Source organism: Lactuca serriola, chromosome 6 (assembly GCF_051521515.1).
Source record: "Lactuca serriola cultivar US96UC23 chromosome 6, Lser_US96UC23_V15, whole genome shotgun sequence".
Taxonomy (NCBI): domain Eukaryota; kingdom Viridiplantae; phylum Streptophyta; class Magnoliopsida; order Asterales; family Asteraceae; genus Lactuca; species Lactuca serriola.
The window spans coordinates 7,501-27,997 of record NC_136413.1 but is presented as its reverse complement, the minus strand read 5'-3'; the positions used below and the strand labels follow the sequence as shown (position 1 = coordinate 27,997).

Below are 20,497 nucleotides of genomic sequence, written 5' to 3'. Positions count from 1 at the left end.
AGTGATCATGGCCAGGTAGTTTCATGAAGAATTATGCATACAATACTAACAACTGTAGGATATACTATAACAATTGATGTTCTTAGCCTTGCGGTCACTACCGCCGATAGGATCACACTTGATCATGTTTGAACCGTTAGGATGAAGCATTGATGCTTGTCCCCGAGTAGAATCCATATCCAGTCTCTTTACATCACCATATCTTTTTGCGATTTTCTTAGAATTTTAGAGAGTCTTTTAGTCCACATTTGGACATTTTCATCATCTTTGAAAAACCACAAGTTTGAAAAGGAGATTACATTACATCTTTATGCTCCACACATGGTCATTTTCACACTTAGGCCATTCGGATTATATCATTACCCTTTCGGTTCCACTTACACACTTTTGGGAACCAAATTTTGAGTCAAAGGGTTTTCTTGTTAAAAATTTTGATTGTTGATACATTACTTTCAAGTATAACAAAAAAACAAAAAAAAATGGCATGCAAATTTTCAGTTGCAACTATCTTAGATAGGTGGCCGGTTCAATTATTGAACAAAATTTCCAACATCTTGGTCACCCGGCGTTTGATATTCATTTGTATATATTGTATATAGATCGAGTTGTTTTTTCGCAAATTGGTGATGTTAGGGAGACTGTCGAGTCGGATACTACGGGAGGTTTGGGCCAACACCAAGTGAGCCGATTCCTATAACGGTGCCCGAGTGATTAAACCTAGTCACGCATGAGAGAAACCGGCAGACGTGAGATCAGAGTGTGCACTTAAAGAAGAGCTCCACCCAAGCCCATCCAGTTGCTTTCTCCCTACTACAGATGTTCTTCATTGTATGCATGTTCCATTAAGACTGCGATTGACCATCCCTCCTTACTCACCTAGAGGAGTTGTCCCGGCTGTGGTTTATGGTCCCATTGTCATCGGATGAAAAAGTTGTGAGATAGCAGCGAGATCAATTCTGACCATGTTGACTAACGTCGAACAGGTTCCATGGTTCCATCCATTCTTTTATTTCTAGGGTAGTTCGTCCCAAGTTCATTTTAGTCTTGTCTTACATGAGGACAAGTAAGGTTTAAGCTTGGGGTGATTTGATAGCTTCATTTTATTTACTTCTTTTTATAGTTTTTTTAGCACATTTTATTCACATTTTAGTTAATTTCCATGCATATTTTCATTTTTGTTATTTTTATGACCATTTTGGTACTTTCTAGTTTCTTGAGCATTATTGCAGATTTTAAGGAAACCAGAGGAGCGGGAGTGTGCGGGATCTTTTGGAAGAATTTGGACTTGAAAGGAAATGGGGATTTCATGCTTGATGGCTGTGGAGGTGATTCATGGAGTGGGCTGGTAAATTGCTTGAAGGCGTGGAAGTGTTGAACTTTAAATTTGAAAGACACGGGAGAATTCTTGAGTGTGCAAGATCGATGTTTAGGAGTTTGCGGAAGTTTTGAGTGATGTGGAGAGACAAATTGGGCTCAAATTGAAGAAATATTGAAGAAAAATGGGCTAGAAGCTCATTGGACTCGAACCGGGCCAACAAATTAGCTGTGAGGGCCCAAGACTTGAAGAAGCCCAAAATTTCGTTACCGTCATGTGGCCCGCGTAAGATTCCCCGCGGTCCGCGTGGATTCCTGATGGGGGCAATTTCGGGATTTTACCTAGAGCTCTATATTAGGAAGGTTGGTGTGCCTCTTCACCCTTATCTTGGAGGTCCGAGTTTGACACTTTCTCTCTGGAGTTTGGAGCACTTTTGAAGGCCAAGAACACTTCAAGAATATCTTTTCATCTCTTGATTCTTGTCAAATGTTTGGTACAATCTTAACTAACTTTGTTTACTTGAGTTTAGCCATGCTTGGCTAAACTAATCTTGGTTGACTTTTTGTTGAATCCTTTGAACTTTTGTTGAATGTTGAAGAATCCATGAACTTGTTCTTAAATCTTTATGGAAATGTTTTGTATTTTATCATATTATCACTACTAGTATGTTTTTATTCATGAGTTTAAATGTGTTTGTGGTGATTAGTTGACTAATTTCTTGATTAAGTAAAGGATCCTCAAATTAGCAAGCAACAAATGATTTTTGTGTTGTTTTTGCTTCACACAATCATAAAAACATTTTCTCCAACATGGTAGTGAAAGCAATTGACTCCTCTTGGATTTGGTGACTTTTTGGTTCTTAATGCTAGTTGACTTTCAATAATTACATGCTATTTGGAATTAGTGACTTTACTAAGGAAATTGTTATGAGCTTCTTTAGCCATTTCAACAATTACGAAAAGTCTAGGTAATCTCAAGCTCCTTGGATTAATATAGCCAAATTAAGGATTTAAATCAAAGTATTACACCATTGGATTCTAATGATATGTTCATCAAAAGTCAAAGTGAGTGTAACATCCCGATTATTGAATAAATAAATAGATAAAGATTTATAGCTCCAAAACAAATAATATTTAGCAGAGTAAGCGTGTCAGGGAGCCAATTGATGTAATTTTGGATTTTTGGGGGTTAAACGTGTAAGTTCATGATTTAAATTGTAAAGATTTCGGAGGGCAGGGGCTATTTGGTAAGTTTTGGACTTTAATTGTAATGAACACTACTAGAAAAACAGCCTTTTACGACGCTCATTGTGCTTCGTAAAAGGCTCAGACGACGCGCAAATGCGCGTCAAGGAAGGCCCTGTGATAACGAGAGACGACGCACATTTACGACGCTCAATTACGACGCACGCTTACGACATGCAATGCGTATCAAGGAAGGCCCTGTCATAAAGGAAGACGACACGCATTCGTGTGTAGTAACCTTACGATGCGCGTGTTAATGACACACAATGCATATCATTAAAACCCTTGTCAAGAAAGGCCATGTCATAAATGAAGATGACACACATTTTTGCGTATCGTAAATTTAAATGTTTAAAAAAAATATGTTTATATATTTATTAATTTTTAAATTAAATTTGCATTTACTGTCTCATAATAGAAATAAAATACCATATAAAAAAAAATACAATCCATTGCATAAAATTTAATGTCATACAATTCTATTTCTTACAATATATAATGTTACAATAAACAAAATAAAGAAAGTAAATTGCTATTTTGAATATGTGAAGCATTATAACAACCTGCTCTGTGACAATTCCTTTGACCTGTCTACCAAGAATTGCACATGACTTGATGCCTCTTTCAGATTGTGGTGCTTTGTCATCAACAGCCTCCTGACCCAAATAAAAATTATATAAAAAAATGGAAGTCAGAAAAGATGACATCAGCGAGTGAGGTTTTATTATGTTATAAAAAATGGAAGTCAGAAAAAATTGTAAGCATGGTGACATATTTAACATAAAATGTTAATTTAGTGACTTAATAGGCAATAAAAATAGTTTTTTAGCCAAATTAATGAAAATGAGACATTTGGTTGCTATACTAGGGCATTGTACTTTCAAATAAATGAAAGCACATTGCTATTTCTTGCATATAACCTACAATATAATAGTGACTAGGATGCTATACTTACATTGTCATGGACCAACACTTCAATTCCTTCATCAATTATCTCCTTCATTGCAAAGAATTAGCCACCAATAATATTTCAAGCAAATCTGGGTTTCAGGACATGATCAATTATGGTTGTGATAGTTTGAATGAATTTATATGAAAATGATTCAGTAGTTACGTACCTAGAGTGTATATGTATAAATCAACAAGTTATGTTTACCTAGATAACTGGAATACAAAGGACGTCACCTCGCAAAGTCATGATAAGAGAACTAACAACCATCGTTTCTACTACAAACCTCAGTAGCATCCCAAAGGCAGTTAGAGTCACACCACAATTAATTATCTTGGGTTGTAATGCTCCTGAAAAAGATCAAGTAAAGTTTGTAAAATAGTTCATATAGAGTACTTAAAAGGGTAAAAATGAAATTAATTTATTTATATTATAAAAAATTAATAATCACCTTATGTAAAGCTTCAACTAAAGTTGTTTTATATAAAGCTTCAACTTTGTAAAATAGTTCATATAAAGTTGTTTTATATAATATCCATCACGACCCTGTGCAAGCCCTTTCTCTATTGCTAATTTAGCATACCTTAAAAGTATAGGAATTGCTAAAAAAGAATAAATAAAAAAAATAAGCATTTTTTATTAAAATTTGTAATGTTACTTGTGAACAGGATAGACAATAAACAATTAAATCTGAAACAACAGCTTTTCGAACTTCTTCATGAAAGTATCATCTTGATCACCCATCTCCTATCATAAATAAAAAACGTTATTGAAAGATGGAGAAGATAAATAAAAACATCAGTTATTTTCTCTCAATAGAAGGGAAGACGCTAAGTAAGAGCTACCTTCCAAAATGTTACCTATGGCTCCAAGCTTGCTCGCTTTTTGGTGAATATGAAAGAACAAAATTTGAAAGTGAAAGCTCATCTTAACCATCTTTTTAAACTTGGGAGTTGGGATTTTTTAATTAAATAAAATTTATATGTTTAATACAAACAAAGTGTGTTCAAGCCCATAAAAAACATGCGCCCATCTAAAAATTCCATACAATCTCTAAAAAATCTCAAAATTAGGCATCCATGGACACATGTTTTGGATATGTAAATCAGCCCCTAGTTGACCAGTATTTTGTAAAATATGTTAATCTGAGTTTAAATCCCAGATTCTTTAGTGTGTATGGACTATGGACAATAACATGGTATAAAATCGCATCATGGCCTTATAATTCAAGAGATTACTCATAGCTATAATGTGTAAAAAAATTAAAGTAAAACGCCCTAAAAAATATTTTGAAAATACAAAGCAGAATGCTATAAGGAAATAAATGGAAACTACAATGCTATTTCTTGCATAATCGCATTTTCTCTTTTATAATATGCTATCAAATGCCTGAGCCTGAGTACAGTAATTTTAGGCGAAGAGTGTGGTGTAGCAAGTTTTGAAGGGTACCTTTTTGACGATAACGCCCTTGCATTGTCGTTCGCCCCTAAAGATGAACATGAAGCACAAACTGAGTTTGCTCTTGTCATAGGCTGCAATTTTTGCTGTCATGAGTTTGTATTAAGTTTTGAAGGGTACCCTGAGGCACACAATCTCCTCCATCAGACCATCTCTTCTCCATGCTAACAAAGAGATAATTCCAGTGCACACAAAAGCTACATGAGTTTATATTAAGATCATTGATTATAATGTTATATAACTTTTATAACCTGCTTGCAAGTGTAAAATTACACCTGTGATTGTAGAAGTTGATAGAATTATAAGGCAAGGAGGGAAACTGATTGTTGGTGACGAATATAGTACAATAAGGGAAGTTGAAAACATGTTGAAGCCACTACATTGCAATGTAAATTTGTATGTTTTTATAAGAATTAAGAAGAATTACTCAGTGCCCAGAAGTCAACTTGGAGGCCCAACACATATGCATTGGCTTCATGATCTTATTCATTTAGAGACTAGATATAGCCCAATGTTTTGTTTGTTTAATGCAATTTCCTTTTTGTAAAGTATAAAAACACAAGAGAAGCTATATTTCTGGGATATAAGAAAGAAGAGCAAATGATGTTATGAATCAGAGAAACATAAAGAAACCTGCAGTTCCAAAATCACAACTCAGCAGCAAAAGTGCTCTGCTATGCTTCATTAGTTCGTTTTGAAGACCAGTTAGAAGAGATGAAGTGGCTGAGATATTATCCACTTTCTTTGAATGTAAACCAATCAACATCTTATATTGTTGCTGTGAAGACATAAATGCATGTTTAGCAGCAGTGTATAATGGGTGGATTGAATCAGTTAAGATGCCCAATTTGTGATCTTTACTCCAGAAATCCATATCCATATCAGAAGTATTAGCTTGTGAAATGTCACTCATGGCAGCAAATTGGGATGGATGAACAAACCCCACTTCATCACTGTTTGCAGATGAAAAGTAGAAGATAAAGATACGATATTTTATTCATAAGATTTGGTATAGTAGTAGCGCATGGAAAACATACATTAAAGGATCCGATTCAAGAATGGACTCTAATTGATATAGAAGAAAAGAAGAGTCTGAGTAGCTGGATGGAATTGCTTCGGTCATGAATTGAAGGACTAACAGCTTGGCTCTAATATTAGGCACACAAGGGCATTTTTGTCCTTAAAAAAAGTCTCATGATTTGAAGGACTAACAGCAATAGCCTCTAATCGAGCATTCAATGAGCTTTGAATTTTCTTCTCATCTTCTGATGGAATGCTGATAGCTTTATAACCTTCTAATATTTCTGCAAGGTTTGCCAACAGATATAAAACAGAATTTTAATCGAAATTAATGTTTAATTATAAAACCAAAATTAATGTGCTAAAATATTTATTCTTACCTTGCTCATTAGCCATGTCAAAGAAAGCTTGAAGCTTCAAAGCCCTTCTGTAGTACATCATCCCTCTAACTGAACTGGTGGATAAAGGAAAATGTGGTGTTTTACCTGGTGTGCCTATCAGATCCCACCACAACAGCTCTGCCAAGTTAATAGTCGTCCCCGACTACCACCACTTGGATAAAACTGAAATAACACAAAAAAATCTCCATAACACGAAAGCCAAAAGGAAGCTCTTCATTTAACCAGTACAGACACCAACATCTAAATCCGTAAAAACCAACCGCTTGGGAAAAAAATTAAAAAAAAAGACGACACAACTTTTAATACAAAAAGAAAAGAAAAACTTGCCAACACGCAAGCAAAAACTGAATAACCGTGACTACCTTAAATCCCTAATGAACAAGAAAAAAGACATGAGGTTACAAGTTGAGTGTAAATTTAAGAATTTACCCCTTCTGGATATATCACTTGGCTTTTTTCATGAGTGTTTTGGTTCTATATTCACTGTCATCATGAATAAAGCTCCACCAGATATAAGAAACAGGAACCACAATGGCATGTGAAATAGCATGGGCATCCAAAAAACCCTTGTAGGGTGGAAAATCATAAATTTGAAATAAAATAATTAATCCTTCACCAATTGTCACAACCCAAATCTTCCATTTAGATGGATGATTCGAAATTCCAGCCCATACCCCCCAAATCAGTACCTCTGCTACTCCCATTATAGCACAAGCCTTCATATTTAAATCTGTATATAAAAGGTTTAAAAAGTCAAAAAGCTTAAAAAGGTCTTTTCCTTTTTGTATTATGAGGGGAAATGAACGCTTACCATAGTCAAATTGGTAGCATTTTAAATAAAGAATGTGGGTAGTTACAAAGGCGATTAAAGGAGCTGCAACCATGACACGTGTAGCTTCACTTTTTATACTGAAAGCTATTAGTATTGATACTATGAGAGAAAATCCAATAACTACTGCTGCAGATGAGTAATCTAGCTTCTATGTCATTTCCACATCCCTGAAGGCTAAAATGGTCATTCATCATTTCAATAAGAAAACTTACGTTGTTTCTTTTTGAGTTAATCTGGACTAATATAAAGGAGTGTTTATTTTTAAGTTAATGATAACAGAGGCATATTAATCTCATTTGTAAATAGAAGGGTAAGATGGTAATTTACTCAGATTCAGACAGTCCAGAAAAGAAACATTAGTGTTTCTTTTTAATACTAACAGAGGCAACATAATATGTTAAGTGGGAAAGATGGTGTTTTATTGTTTCTAAATAGAAGGGTAAAGTGGTAATTACTTAGATTCAGACAGTTGAACAACAATATTAAGAGCAGAGAGTGCCACAGACACAACTTCCTGAAATTAAGATTTAAGAATCAAGAATGAATAATTATCAAAGAGTTGATGTAATGTAGAAGAATTTGATGCACCTCAATCCTAAAGGCACGTCTGAGTGGCCATTTTCCATGATATTTGACAGTTGTATCGCCGACTGTCTCTCTTTCTTCTTCCGTAACAAGCATACATTGGAATCTGCAGCCACTGAGACAATCCCATTTTATCCATTTTATGTATAGTGGCTCTTGTAGATACCAAGAATCCTCACCAATCAAGCATATAACTTGAATGCTATTCCATATATTATTTTAGTTATATTTAACGAATTTTTTTTTTTATAAAATAAGAAACTGAACATAAAAGTTGTTTAAAATAATCCAAGTAAATCATCATAACTATGATATTTTTATTACTTTTATTTAAAAAAAAATGTCATTAAAAATTACACAGATAGAAATGTAGTATTTTTGCAATTTTGCATTCCATTCCATGATTAACTTAATCAAAGGTAAGGTATGAGCATAGTTCCACCACCAGCTGTAAATTAAGAAAATAAATATGAATAAAGCTTTCAAACCTTCAATTGAGCTGTTCACACATAAAAAAGTTTTTATAGTATTTTGCACCCAAACCTTAGTTGAATTGTACTTACATGGTACTGGTTAAGAAGATGGATCAGCTTTTTGACCACAAAAATGCAGGGGATGTAGCTAAGAAGGTAAGCCCGAGTAGCAGTTCAGATAACACAAGTAAGACTGCTACAAAAACAGTAAACTATAACATAGATAGGTCAAAATTGAACTTCTGAAATGTTTCATGCTGCAAACTCTAACATAGATAGGTCAAAATCTTACCTACATCAACTTTAAGGTTGCCTTGTTAGAGAGAACGACTAGAATAGATTTCCCTTTTTGACCATAAAACGTTTTATCTGCATTGTTAATGATCTCATCTGAACAGGTGATTCTTCAAAGGTTAATTCATGTCTCACAATAACACATAAAAGAACAGTACATGAAATCTACCTCAATGTTATTGCTATTGTATATTACACTTCAGATTTAATAAAAACATGTGTAGTTCCTTGCTCAAAATATATAATATAGCATTAAAACACAAGAGTCACTCATTGGGGCATTTTATCAAGTAGTTGGTGTTCACCACAAAGTATCCCTAAACAGGCGGTGATTAATTATTCAAAGATTACCAGGTTGTTGTCTTATATAGTAACAAAGCAACCAAAAATAACAAGTAGTAGCCCGAGTTGTAGGAGCGTAAAGAAATAAAAATCAATTGTGTTTAGAAGATTCAAAAGATTTACATGCAGCGTAATTCAGAAAAAAAGTATTTACTGATGACTATACTAAGATTTGATTACTCACCTGTATATATAAATGTCTGATGGTTCCATCATTGGCAGTGGGTAACAAGTTCACGAAATCAACCACTTTGTAGTCATGAAACCTTGTGGTGAGATTCTTGAGGGTTTCAACGACCCTTGTAGGCTCGAGAGTAACGAGTCGCAGGGTTGTGTTGCCATACCGGGAATCCGTAGCCAAGCTGGGTGAAAGAGTAAGATGATTTAATAAGATAATTCTAAAATAGGAGATAGAAACCTAAATTGCCTTTTAGGTTTTGAAAACGTGAATTCAAGGAGAGGAGGAAACCTTTTTGGGCTTAGAATCCGTAGTTCTGCGTCATGGAGCCCTCGATCGTAATGATTTTGTAAGGTCTATTTTTGGGAGCAAAAAACCCTCAATCTCAACAGTCTTATTCCGCCTTAAGATTTGACGAAGGTGAAAGCTAAACTCTATCATCTCCATTCCATACGATTTCAACCCTTTGTAATAGCCTCTTAAGCTATTCTATTATGTCTCGTGCCCGTCGATCACAACCAAAAACCCTAGCACGTACTAAGTCGATAGAAAAATGAGACGGAATTTTAGAAGAAAATAAAAGATCTCCCGCTACCTACTAAGAAGAAAGACGCACATTAGGGTTCTTCGTTGTGTGTTGTTTTGATTTATCTATGGGAAATCAGAAACAAACGAGAATCAAGCTTTGCATTCCACACTTCATAGCGATAACTCATGGAATTTGATGTGCACAAAAGTACTCACTTATTTTAATATTTATAACCTAACAAACTTAACTAACTATGCACTTATAGGCAGTGTACCTAGTCAGATTACAATATAACTTGGGTAAGTCGGGTGTCGATCACAGGGAACGGTGTTCTAATTAATTTACTTACTATTAAATTAACCTAATTTATTAACAAGTTTAATAAGGGGTTTTATCTGGTTTTACAAGATCAGATGAACTTAAATCAAATTCAATAAATAAAAACACACTCTTGTTTAGTTTGAATCCACTTCTCCCTTATGGCTAGCTAATGATTATGGATTATTAAGTTGGTTTTTAGTTGTATTAGTAATTTAGTTCTATCTTACCAATAATTAACTAATTCATGTCAAACCATGTATGTTCACACATAATTAAACACAGAACTAATTATGAATGTAAATATGTTATGTAAGATTTGTTGTATAAACGCAATTATGGTCACAATACACGTTTTCTAGCACAACTAAGCTTTATTTATTATAATTACTAACTAAGATTGGTCAATCCCAGCTCTAATAATTCAATGTTCACTAAATCATTAGGTAAACAGGTTCATGCAGTTTAATGGTCACTAAGCTACACAGAACCCGCGCCACGTCGTGGCCAGATGTGCCACGTCGTGGGCTTCAAGCAATCCGTATCCTTCAAGGAAATCCTCCGCGTCGCGATGTTTATCTTCTGGAACACCCGTGCCACGTCGTGGGCTTCATCGCCACATCGTGAATTGAGTGTCTATCATGAATTTATTATTTTCTTGTCTTTCAAGCCTCCCATGTTCCAGATTTTGGCATTTTTGGTCCCTCTCTTCGAAAATCCTTTATATTGACTGAAAATAACAATTGAAAGTCATAAGTATCATTATTCTAAACATATTACCACTTTATTAATAAAAATGTACTTAAATATTGCCTAAAAATAAGTATAAATATGGCAATATCAAAATACCCCACACTTAGGCTTTGCTTGCCCTCAAGCAAATTTAAACTTAATTCTTAATTACTAACACCACACAGAACAATCCGACTCTAGTTCAACCATTATGCCAAGACCTCAACGCATACTTTTGTGTCTAAAATTTTCCTAAAGTACCCCCCATACTTTAAATACTCACAATCTTCATAAACACTCGCCCACTTTTTCCGAACAATGCTCATTTTATGCAACCCTCCGAATCCATCCTCAGAAAACCTCCTTATCCTAAAGATATTTTTAGTTGAGCAACCTAAGCATACATAATCTAGAATTACAATCATTGATACCACTATAGAGCTCTTTTGGAATTCTTCATTTCTTTGACATTTGATCTCTTTGAATTCACCACCTTATTTGAATTGATTTCTGGTATCTTCAACTTTTGAATTTCTTGGAATTTTGATCTTTTGATCTTCACTTTATTTGCTCCAAAATTCTTCACACTTTTCTCGTAATTCTTTTTTTTTTTACATGTACCTCACTTTTTTTTTTCTTTTCACTCAAAACCTACATGCTTAAGCAGAGGCGCTCAACCTCAACCTTTATCGGTTAATGATAATAATTTTCCTGGATACATTTCAGGTTTTGGCTACTAAACATATTGCATCCCTCAAACCAAGCGGGGTTGTGTTTTTGCTCCATGATTTCACTAAAATAAGGGAGGCCACAAATGCAATATAACGTGTATTGGCTCAACTAAACATTTGAACTTTCATTGGATTATCCCAAATAATCCTAGCAATTATAGCTCAAATTATTATTACTAGATTCAATTATTCAAAAATTTCACTTTTTACTATCAAATTCTATGATTTTCTAGCAACTTACTTTTTCTACCCCTACCCCACACTTATTTCATACAATGCCCTCATTGTATTCATAAAAATAAATCAAAATTAAAGAAAAGGGAGAAAAAGGAACAGACTCCCCTGGGATAGTGGCGTGAGCATCTCCAAAAGTGTGGAAAACGTGCGATTGGACTTCCAAAAATAGAAACTTGGTGTAGAACTGGTTGAATACGTAAATAAACCACGAACATGACTCGAAACTATAATTCTTCAAAGTGGGTATTTGTAAGGAAAAATGTGGGCAATGATAAACTGGGTCACGTCGTGGCAGGTAATTGGCCACGTCGTGATATGGGTTGAAACCGCGAACACCAAAATGCTGAATTTCTTTAAATGGTTTCAGACGCTGCTATGCAAATATATTTCCCAACTATAACCTCTCTCCTAATACACCCCACACTTATCTTGAATTGTGGGTTCCGACTCACGACTCTAAGCTTCCTTGACTAGACAAACACGACTCGAAAGTTAACCTTTTATGCTCCTTAGAATTCCAATGCTAATCTGAAAAAAAATGGACAACCCAAAAGAAATAAAAAGTAACATCATAGTTTAATAATGTTTTACATCACACACCAAATTCAACATAAAAAAAAACTACTCAAAAACAAAACAAAAGAAATCAATCATCATCTTGATCTTGTGCTCCACTTGGCCCTGCCCCGTCATTCTGCGGACGCCATAGCTCCTCCCATGTCGGAAAATAGGGATACTGTGGTGGCATAGAAGGTGGTCGGGTCACACCCAAATGCGAATAAATACCCTTAGTAAGCTGGGTATGGAAAATGGCATGCCCCCGTAGATTATCCAAATATGTTCCCACCCGACTCTGAAAAGGGTCGGTGGGCACTCCCTGTACATACTGCGAAGCAGCACGTTCTCTCTCGACTTCACCTCTAGCCCGCACATTCCGACGCCGCGGTCTGGCTGGTGGTTGCTGTCCCGGCTGCACCTCCTCCTGCTCGTCATCTATCGGCGGTATAACAAAACGACCCCCGATATTCACCACCGCTCGCATAACACCCAAGACTTGAATGGTCAAGTCTGTGTCCGGGAATCGAGTAAGATTCCTCACAAAGTCATGGGTCAAAATATGATATGACCTAGCCAGGCGAGTAACCAAATGCCCCCCCCCCCCCCAAGTAATCGGGCTCCCAGGCCTAGAATTGGCCGCTTTCTTCCCCATGAACCTCGCCAACATATAAGGTAAATCACAACAAACTCCCGGGGTAATAAGAGTCCATAAATAAAATAGATTTTGAATGGGGACTTTATCACCATGATGCTTGTGATTTATTGAAAAAGTGATAAGGCGGTGCAAAAATCGGAAAACAGGATTCCGAATTTGTGACTCACTCGAGTCACGAGTGTTGTACTCATGGTTAGAAATGCCCCGCCAGAACTGCACATCCAAAGTACCGGGAGCAAAATCTCGAACACATCCAAGCAAGAAAGGAATGAAAAATGGGGATTGCGTCTCCACTTCTGTATAGAGCCCCATACGCCAAGCAAATTCCCGAAGACTACACTCTCGATATACACCACCCAAACGAAACACAAGTGCCCGGTTGTAGGTGAAATCAAGGGTGCGTTCCTCGAAGCATACGGTAGAGAAAAACTCCACCGATAATTCCCGGTACACGGGTTCTTGAATGACAAATAAATTCCTCTACCCGTGACAAGTGAACGAAAATTGATCTCCAACATAAGTCTTCGACCAATAACGTTCCAACTCAGCTACCATTCCCATTCCACCAAGCCATCCCCAATCGATAATTGGGGCTATTGCAAACTCCCTATTATATAGCCATCCAAGCCGATTCTCGTACGTAGTTAGCAACGGTCGGGGAATGTTTTGAGGAAACTGGTATAAAGGATGTATGCTTGCTACATCTATCGGGTTTTCCTCCTGTGGAACAGCTCGTCGTGGTCCCATGTCTGCATACAAAAGCAAACCAAAGCATTAAAACATATTAAATGGGTCTGCCAGAAGTCACAACGTGGCCAGGCTATGCCACGTCGTGGGCCTCATCGCAAACAGCTTCTGGATCGGTCTTTTTATAAGCGATTTCTACAAAAATTAGTGCTTGGGGTTTGTTCCTATGGACATTTAAATGACATACAATCTAAAATCAACCACTAGATTCAACCAATTTCGTGAATCATACAAACCCTAACCAAGAAAACTTGAAATTGGAAGAACTAACTACAAAATAATGAGTAAAACACATACCAAGTAGATTAATTGGCAAGATCTTGTAAGGAAATTGGAAGTAGATTAAGAAATTGGTTGTGGGGTTATGATGTTCCCGTTCGTGCGGCAGTCTCCAAGTGAGGAATGAGAATTATTGGTCAAAGGGTTTTAAGAAAATGGTCCCCCCTAATTTTTAAAGGCCACGACGTGGCTAGCTATGCCCACGTCGTGGACCTTAAGTCTGCTTTATAGTCCCGTGTTTTCATTTCGACCCACGACGTGGCTGGCTATGCCCACGTCGTGGAAACTGCCAAATGCAAAATTTTTAATAAACTCTATCATATTAATTAATTACTTTGCATATCATTCATTATTTAAAGTTCCCCATAGCTAATTCTTTACCAATTATCAGTTTTTAGATGATGAATTGATGTCTTTCCTAAAAGCTAAAAGAAAAGAAAATGCAAACCGAACTCGGGTTGCCTCTCGAGAAGCGCTTCTTTTTCTTGGAGTCTTGAGCTGGACTCCGTGCCTCCTATGTTGAATCTTCGGAAGAGTCTACCACCAGGATCTTCTGTTCCTTGAATCGCCGTTTGTACGCTTGAACTCTCCTTTTATACGCCTTCTTTGAATTTTCCTTTTTAGCTTTTCCATTTTCTTCAAGCTTGCGTTTTGTTCCCTTCGTTTGTTCCTTGCATTCCATAGCATTCTCCTCCTCTTTCACCACTGGATTTGTTACTCTTGAAGTGACTTCCTCTTCATCACTTGTCATTTCCTCGTCCTCTTCGCTCACCCAAGAAGTCGGGCTCTTGTAAGCTATGACTTCAATCAAATACGGAATAGATGCCCTTGGTTTTGTCCTCTTGACTTGATGAACTGCCTTTATCTCTTATTCCATAAGCTTTTCCAGTTCTTCTAGTTCATTCTCTTCATTAATTGTGAACACCTCTTCCTTATCTTCTTGAAGGTCATCTTTTATCCCAAAGACTTCTTGTTCATCTCCAACCCTCAAAGTGAGCTTGGACTCGCGGATATCAACAAGGGCTCCAGCAGTGTTAAGCAATGGTCGGCCAAGGATTATTGGAACATCCAGATCTTCTTTCATGTCCAAGACTACAAAGTCTATTGGAAAAACAAAATTTTCAATTTTCACCAAAATATCCTCCACAATGCCACGGGGTTGTGTCACTGAACGATTCGCCATGTGAATCTTCATTTTTGTAGCCTTCATCTTCTGAATCTCCAATTTTTGATAAAATGAAAAAGGCATTAGATTAATGCTAGCCCCAGAATCGGATACAATATTAACCTTCATTTTATTCCCAAACTCACATGGAAGAGTGAGGTGTCCAGGATCCCCCATCTTTTCTGGTGTTTCTCCCAACACAGCTTTTTAAGTTTGTTCACTTAGAATCACTGTAGATTGCTTCTTTAATTGCCTTCGAGTATCTATCAAGTCTTGCAGTAATTTCTGGTTCTCGGGAGCTTTGGATAAGGACTCGACAAAGGAGGTATTAATTTGGATCCCCTTCACATGCTTTACAAACTCCAAATGCTACTTCTCTAGTTGACTGAGGGTAGCTCGGGTGGGAAATGGCAAAGGTGGATGATAAGCTGGAACTGGCTCACAATACTTTTGATCAGACATGCGCCACGTCATGGCCAGAGGAGTGCCACGTCGTGGCGAGCCTGGTTCAACACTTTCTCCATTTTCGATCCTTGATTTCTTGGGCTGCTGCGGTTCTTCCTCTAATGCCTCCAGGAACTCAGATATTGCATCTTCTTTAGTATCGATGGCCATTACGTGAGATTGGGTCTTTACTTCGGGATTCTTCGGGGAAAATTTTTCATGAACTAGAGTGGCTAGTTGACCAAATTATACTTCAAGGTTATGGATGGAGGCTTGCTGGTTCTTTATCAAAGTTTGTTGTTCCATGATAGCGGAATCAGTGGCATCGTGTCTCTTTTCCGAAGCCTCCATAAACTTCATCAAAATGGTCTTTAGGTCGGGTTTCTTCTCGGCCGGTGACTGCTCCTTTTGATAAAGGCCTCGACCTGTCTGCCTGTATTTCTCTTCTTTTTGCTTCTTATACTCTTCATATGGCAGCCACTCCTTCTTCGGTTTCCTCCAGTCCTCATCAAATTTATCCCCACTAGAGTAGCACACTTGAGCTCTTCTATTCCCAAACTCATCTATATTGCAGTCCTTGGTCAAGTGTGGACCACTGCATCTCTCGCACCCCACTCTTATGGCATGTATCGAATGGTCCATTTGTGTTATCCTGCGATCCATGTTATTCAGCATGGCCATGACAGCTGCAATTTCTGTAGTTTGGGCCCCTCCATCGCCTTTGATTCCATCTTGCCTTGGGTTGTGGTATTCGCGAGAGTGTTTCGCAAATTCTTCAATTAGCTCCTTATCCTCCCTTGGATTTTTCTTTGTCAACGGTCCTTGAGAATCAAGGAGTTGTCTTGTCATCACATTGACCCCATCATAAAAGATTGACATCTCTTGCTGCACATTTAGGTCATGTTGAGGGCAATTTCTGAGCAAGCCCTTGTACCGCTCCCATGCTTTGTATAGTGACTCCCCCGGCTGTTGCTCAAAGTTGGCTATTGCCTTCTTGAGTTTGGATATCTTAGATGGCGGGCAAAACTGGTCCAGGAATTACTCACGCATTTGAGCCCAAGTGGTGATTGTACCCGGTGGGAGTGCTTTCAACCACTCCTTAGCGGCTCCTTTGAAAGTGATGGGAAGCATCCTAAGCAAGACTGTGTTTCTGTTGACATTTGGGACATTGAAGTAATCCGCAATGTCATTGACTTCATCTAGATGCTTAAAAGCATCCTCATGATCTTTCCCGAAAAATGGGATGTCCTTCAGTGCGGTCAATATGTGTCCCTTCAGCTCGAATGTGGCAATGGCAGGTATTGCAGGTTGGACTAAACCGGGACCCATATCTTCTCGGATCCGCTTCTTGTAAGCTCCCATGGACATTTCTTCAATCGCTGCCATCTCGTTCCTTGGCTCGTTCTCGGGTTCGCTTGTGTGTTCTTCAAATTCTGGCTCGGTATCGCTTTCGGACTCGGTCTGGACGGGTGTATGATCCAAATGCTCAAGATTGCTCTTGTGCTTCGTAGATGAACTTGACTCTCCTGTCTTCTTTCCCGACTTCCTAGAAAAAGCTGACTTGAGTTCTTGCAAGGGCGTCTTTTTCTTGTGAAGTGCAGACTCGGGGTCTTCCAGTGGTGGCACCAAGTGTGTGGTTGAGCTTCTGGTCATGAACTCCTGCAACTTGGTAAACTAAAAACGTAAAACTGAACTAAAATAAGAAAAACTAACTTCAAACTAAAAATTCTAGTTTTTAACTGTCCACGTCGTGGCCAGAGTGATGCCACGTCGTGGACTCTGAGAATAACAGAAAAAATTATTTTGTTGAAAAATTAACTTTTTGTGGGTTTTTACACCACAAGAAGGATCGATCAATTTAATGCAAATAAATAAATAAGCTAAAAACTAAGCCGTCCCCCGGCAACAGCGCCAAAAACTTGATGTGCACAAAAGTACTCACTAATTTTAATATTTATAACCTAACAAACTTAACTAACTATGAACTTATAGGCAGTGTACCTAGTCAGATTACAGTATAGCTTGGGTAAGTCGGGTGTCGATCACAGGGAACGGTGTTCTAATTAATTTACTTACTATTAAATTAACCTAATTTATTAACAAGTTTAATAAGGGGTTTTATCTGGTTTTACAAGATCAGATGAACTTAAATCAAATTCAATAAATAAAAACACACTCTTGTTTAGTTTGAATCCACTTCTCCCTTATGGCTAGCTAATGATTACGGATTATTAAGTTGGTTTTTAGTTGTATTAGTAATTTAGTTCTATCTTACGAATAATTAACTAATTCATGTCAAACCATGTATGTTCACACATAATTAAACACAGAACTAATTATGAATGTAAATATGTTATGTAAGATTTGTTGTATAAACGCAATTATGGTCACAATACACGTTTTCTAGCACAGCTAAGCTTTATTTATTCTACTTACTAACTAAGATTGGTCAATCCCAGCTCTAATAATTCAATGTTCACTAAATCATTAGGTAAACAGGTTCATGCAGTTTAATGGTCACTAAGCTACACAGAACATGCAATCAAGCAATTAGATAGACAAATAATAGCATGCTAGGTTATACAAATCAAACACAAGAAATTTTTACCAACTGAACTCAATCCATAAGCATATAACTATTCATAAGTTCAAAGCTTCATCTAGCTAAACAAGAGTAGCTAGATTCAACTGCTCATCATAGCAACTAAACCAAAACAGCTAAAACTAATGAAAGACATGTTCTTATTTAACTAAAATATAAACCTTTATTTCTTTTGGTGTTGAAAACCCTCTTCCAGAACCTTTCTTTCGTTCTTAATCGTCTCCTGGAACTCTTTTCTTCTGCCAAAAGCTTCTCCCTTTCGTAATAATCAGGAGGACTTATATAATCCTCAAAAACCCGCGCCACGTCGTGGCCAGATGTGCCACGTCGTGGGCTTCAAGCAATCCGTATCCTTCAAGGAAATCCTCCGCGTCGCGATGTTTATCTTCTGGAACACCCGTGCCACGTCGTGGGCTTCATCGCCACATCGTGAATTGAGTGTCTATCATGAATTTATTATTTTCTTGTCTTTCAAGCCTCCCATGTTCCAGATTTTGGCATTTTTGGTCCCTCTCTTCGAAAATCCTTTATATTGACTGAAAATAACAATTGAAAGTCATAAGTATCATTATTCTAAACATATTACCACTTTATTAATAAAAATGTACTTAAATATTGCCTAAAAATAAGTATAAATATGGCAATATCAAAATGCCCCACACTTAGGCTTTGCTTGCCCTCAAGCAAATTTAAACTTAATTCTTAATTACTAACACCACACAGAACAATCCGACTCTAGTTCAACCATTATGCCAAGACCTCAACGCATACTTTTGTGTCTAAAATTTTCCTAAAGTACCCCCCATACTTTAAATACTCACAATCTTCATAAACACTCGCCCACTTTTTCCGAACAATGCTCATTTTATGCAACCCTCCGAATCCATCCTCAGAAAACCTCCTTATCCTAAAGATATTTTTAGTTGAGCAACCTAAGCATACATAATCTAGAATTACAATCATTGATACCACTATAGAGCTCTTTTGGAATTCTTCATTTCTTTGACATTTGATCTCTTTGAATTCACCACCTTATTTGAATTGATTTCTGGTATCTTCAACTTTTGAATTTCTTGGAATTTTGATCTTTTGATCTTCACTTTATTTGCTCCAAAATTCTTCACACTTTTCTCGTAATTCTTTTTTTTTTTACATGTACCTCACTTTTTTTTTCTTTTCACTCAAAACCTACATGCTTAAGCAGAGGCGCTCAACCTCAACCTTTATCGGTTAATGATAATAATTTTCCTGGATACATTTCAGGTTTTGGCTACTAAACATATTGCATCCCTCAAACCAAGCGGGGTTGTGTTTTTGCTCCATGATTTCACTAAAATAAGGGAGGCCACAAATGCAATATAACGTGTATTGGCTCAACTAAACATTTGAACTTTCATCGGATTATCCCAAATAATCCTAGCAATTATAGCTCAAATTATTATTACTAGATTCAATTATTCAAAAATTTCACTTTTTACTATCAAATTCTATGATTTTCTAGCAACTTACTTTTTCTACCCCTACCCCACACTTATTTCATACAATGCCCTCATTGTATTCATAAAAATAAATCAAAATTAAAGAAAAGGGAGAAAAAGGAACAGACTCCCCTGGGATAGTGGCGTGAGCATCTCCAAAAGTGTGGAAAACGTGCGATTGGACTTCCAAAAATAGAAACTTGGTGTAGAACTGGTTGAATACGTAAATAAACCACGAACATGACTCGAAACTATAATTCTTCAAAGTGGGTATTTGTAAGGAAAAATGTGGGCAATGATAAACTGGGTCACGTCGTGGCAGGTAATTGGCCACGTCGTGATATGGGTTGAAACCACGAACACCAAAATGCTGAATTTCTTTAAATGGTTTCAGACGCTGCTATGCAAATATATTTCCCAACTATAACCTCTCTCCTAATACACCCCACACTTATCTTGAATTGTGGGTTCCGACTCACGACTCTAAGCTTCCTTGACTAGACAAACACGACTCGAAAGTTAACCTTTTATGCTCCTTAGAATTCCAATGCTAATCTGAAAAAAAATGGACAACCCAAAAGAAATAAAAAGTAACATCATAGTTTAATAATGTTTTACATCACACACCAAATTCAACATAAAAAAAACTACTCAAAAACAAAACAAAAGAAATCAATCATCATCTTGATCTTGTGCTCCACTTGGCCCTGCCCCGTCATTCTGCGGACGCCATAGCTCCTCCCATGTCGGAAAATAGGGATACTGTGGTGGCATAGAAGGTGGTCGGGTCACACCCAAATGCGAATAAATACCCTTAGTAAGCTGGGTATGGAAAATGGCATGCCCCCGTAGATTATCCAAATATGTTCCCACCCGACTCTGAAAAGGGTCGGTGGGCACTCCCTGTACATACTGCGAAGCAGCACGTTCT

The 20,497-nt window shown here is 37.1% G+C and overlaps 1 non-coding gene and 1 pseudogene across 1 annotated transcript; one reads left to right on the top strand and one right to left on the bottom strand.

Moving 5' to 3' along the window:
- Positions 1–6,830: 6,830 nt before the first annotated feature.
- On the bottom strand, positions 6,831–14,628 carry LOC145058002 (uncharacterized; annotated as a pseudogene).
- A 1,753-nt stretch (positions 14,629–16,381) lies between these two features.
- LOC145060791 (small nucleolar RNA R71) lies at positions 16,382–16,488 on the top strand. Its single transcript, XR_013686974.1, has one exon. It is a non-coding gene; the product is annotated as a small nucleolar RNA R71 (small nucleolar RNA).
- Positions 16,489–20,497: the final 4,009 nt, after the last annotated feature.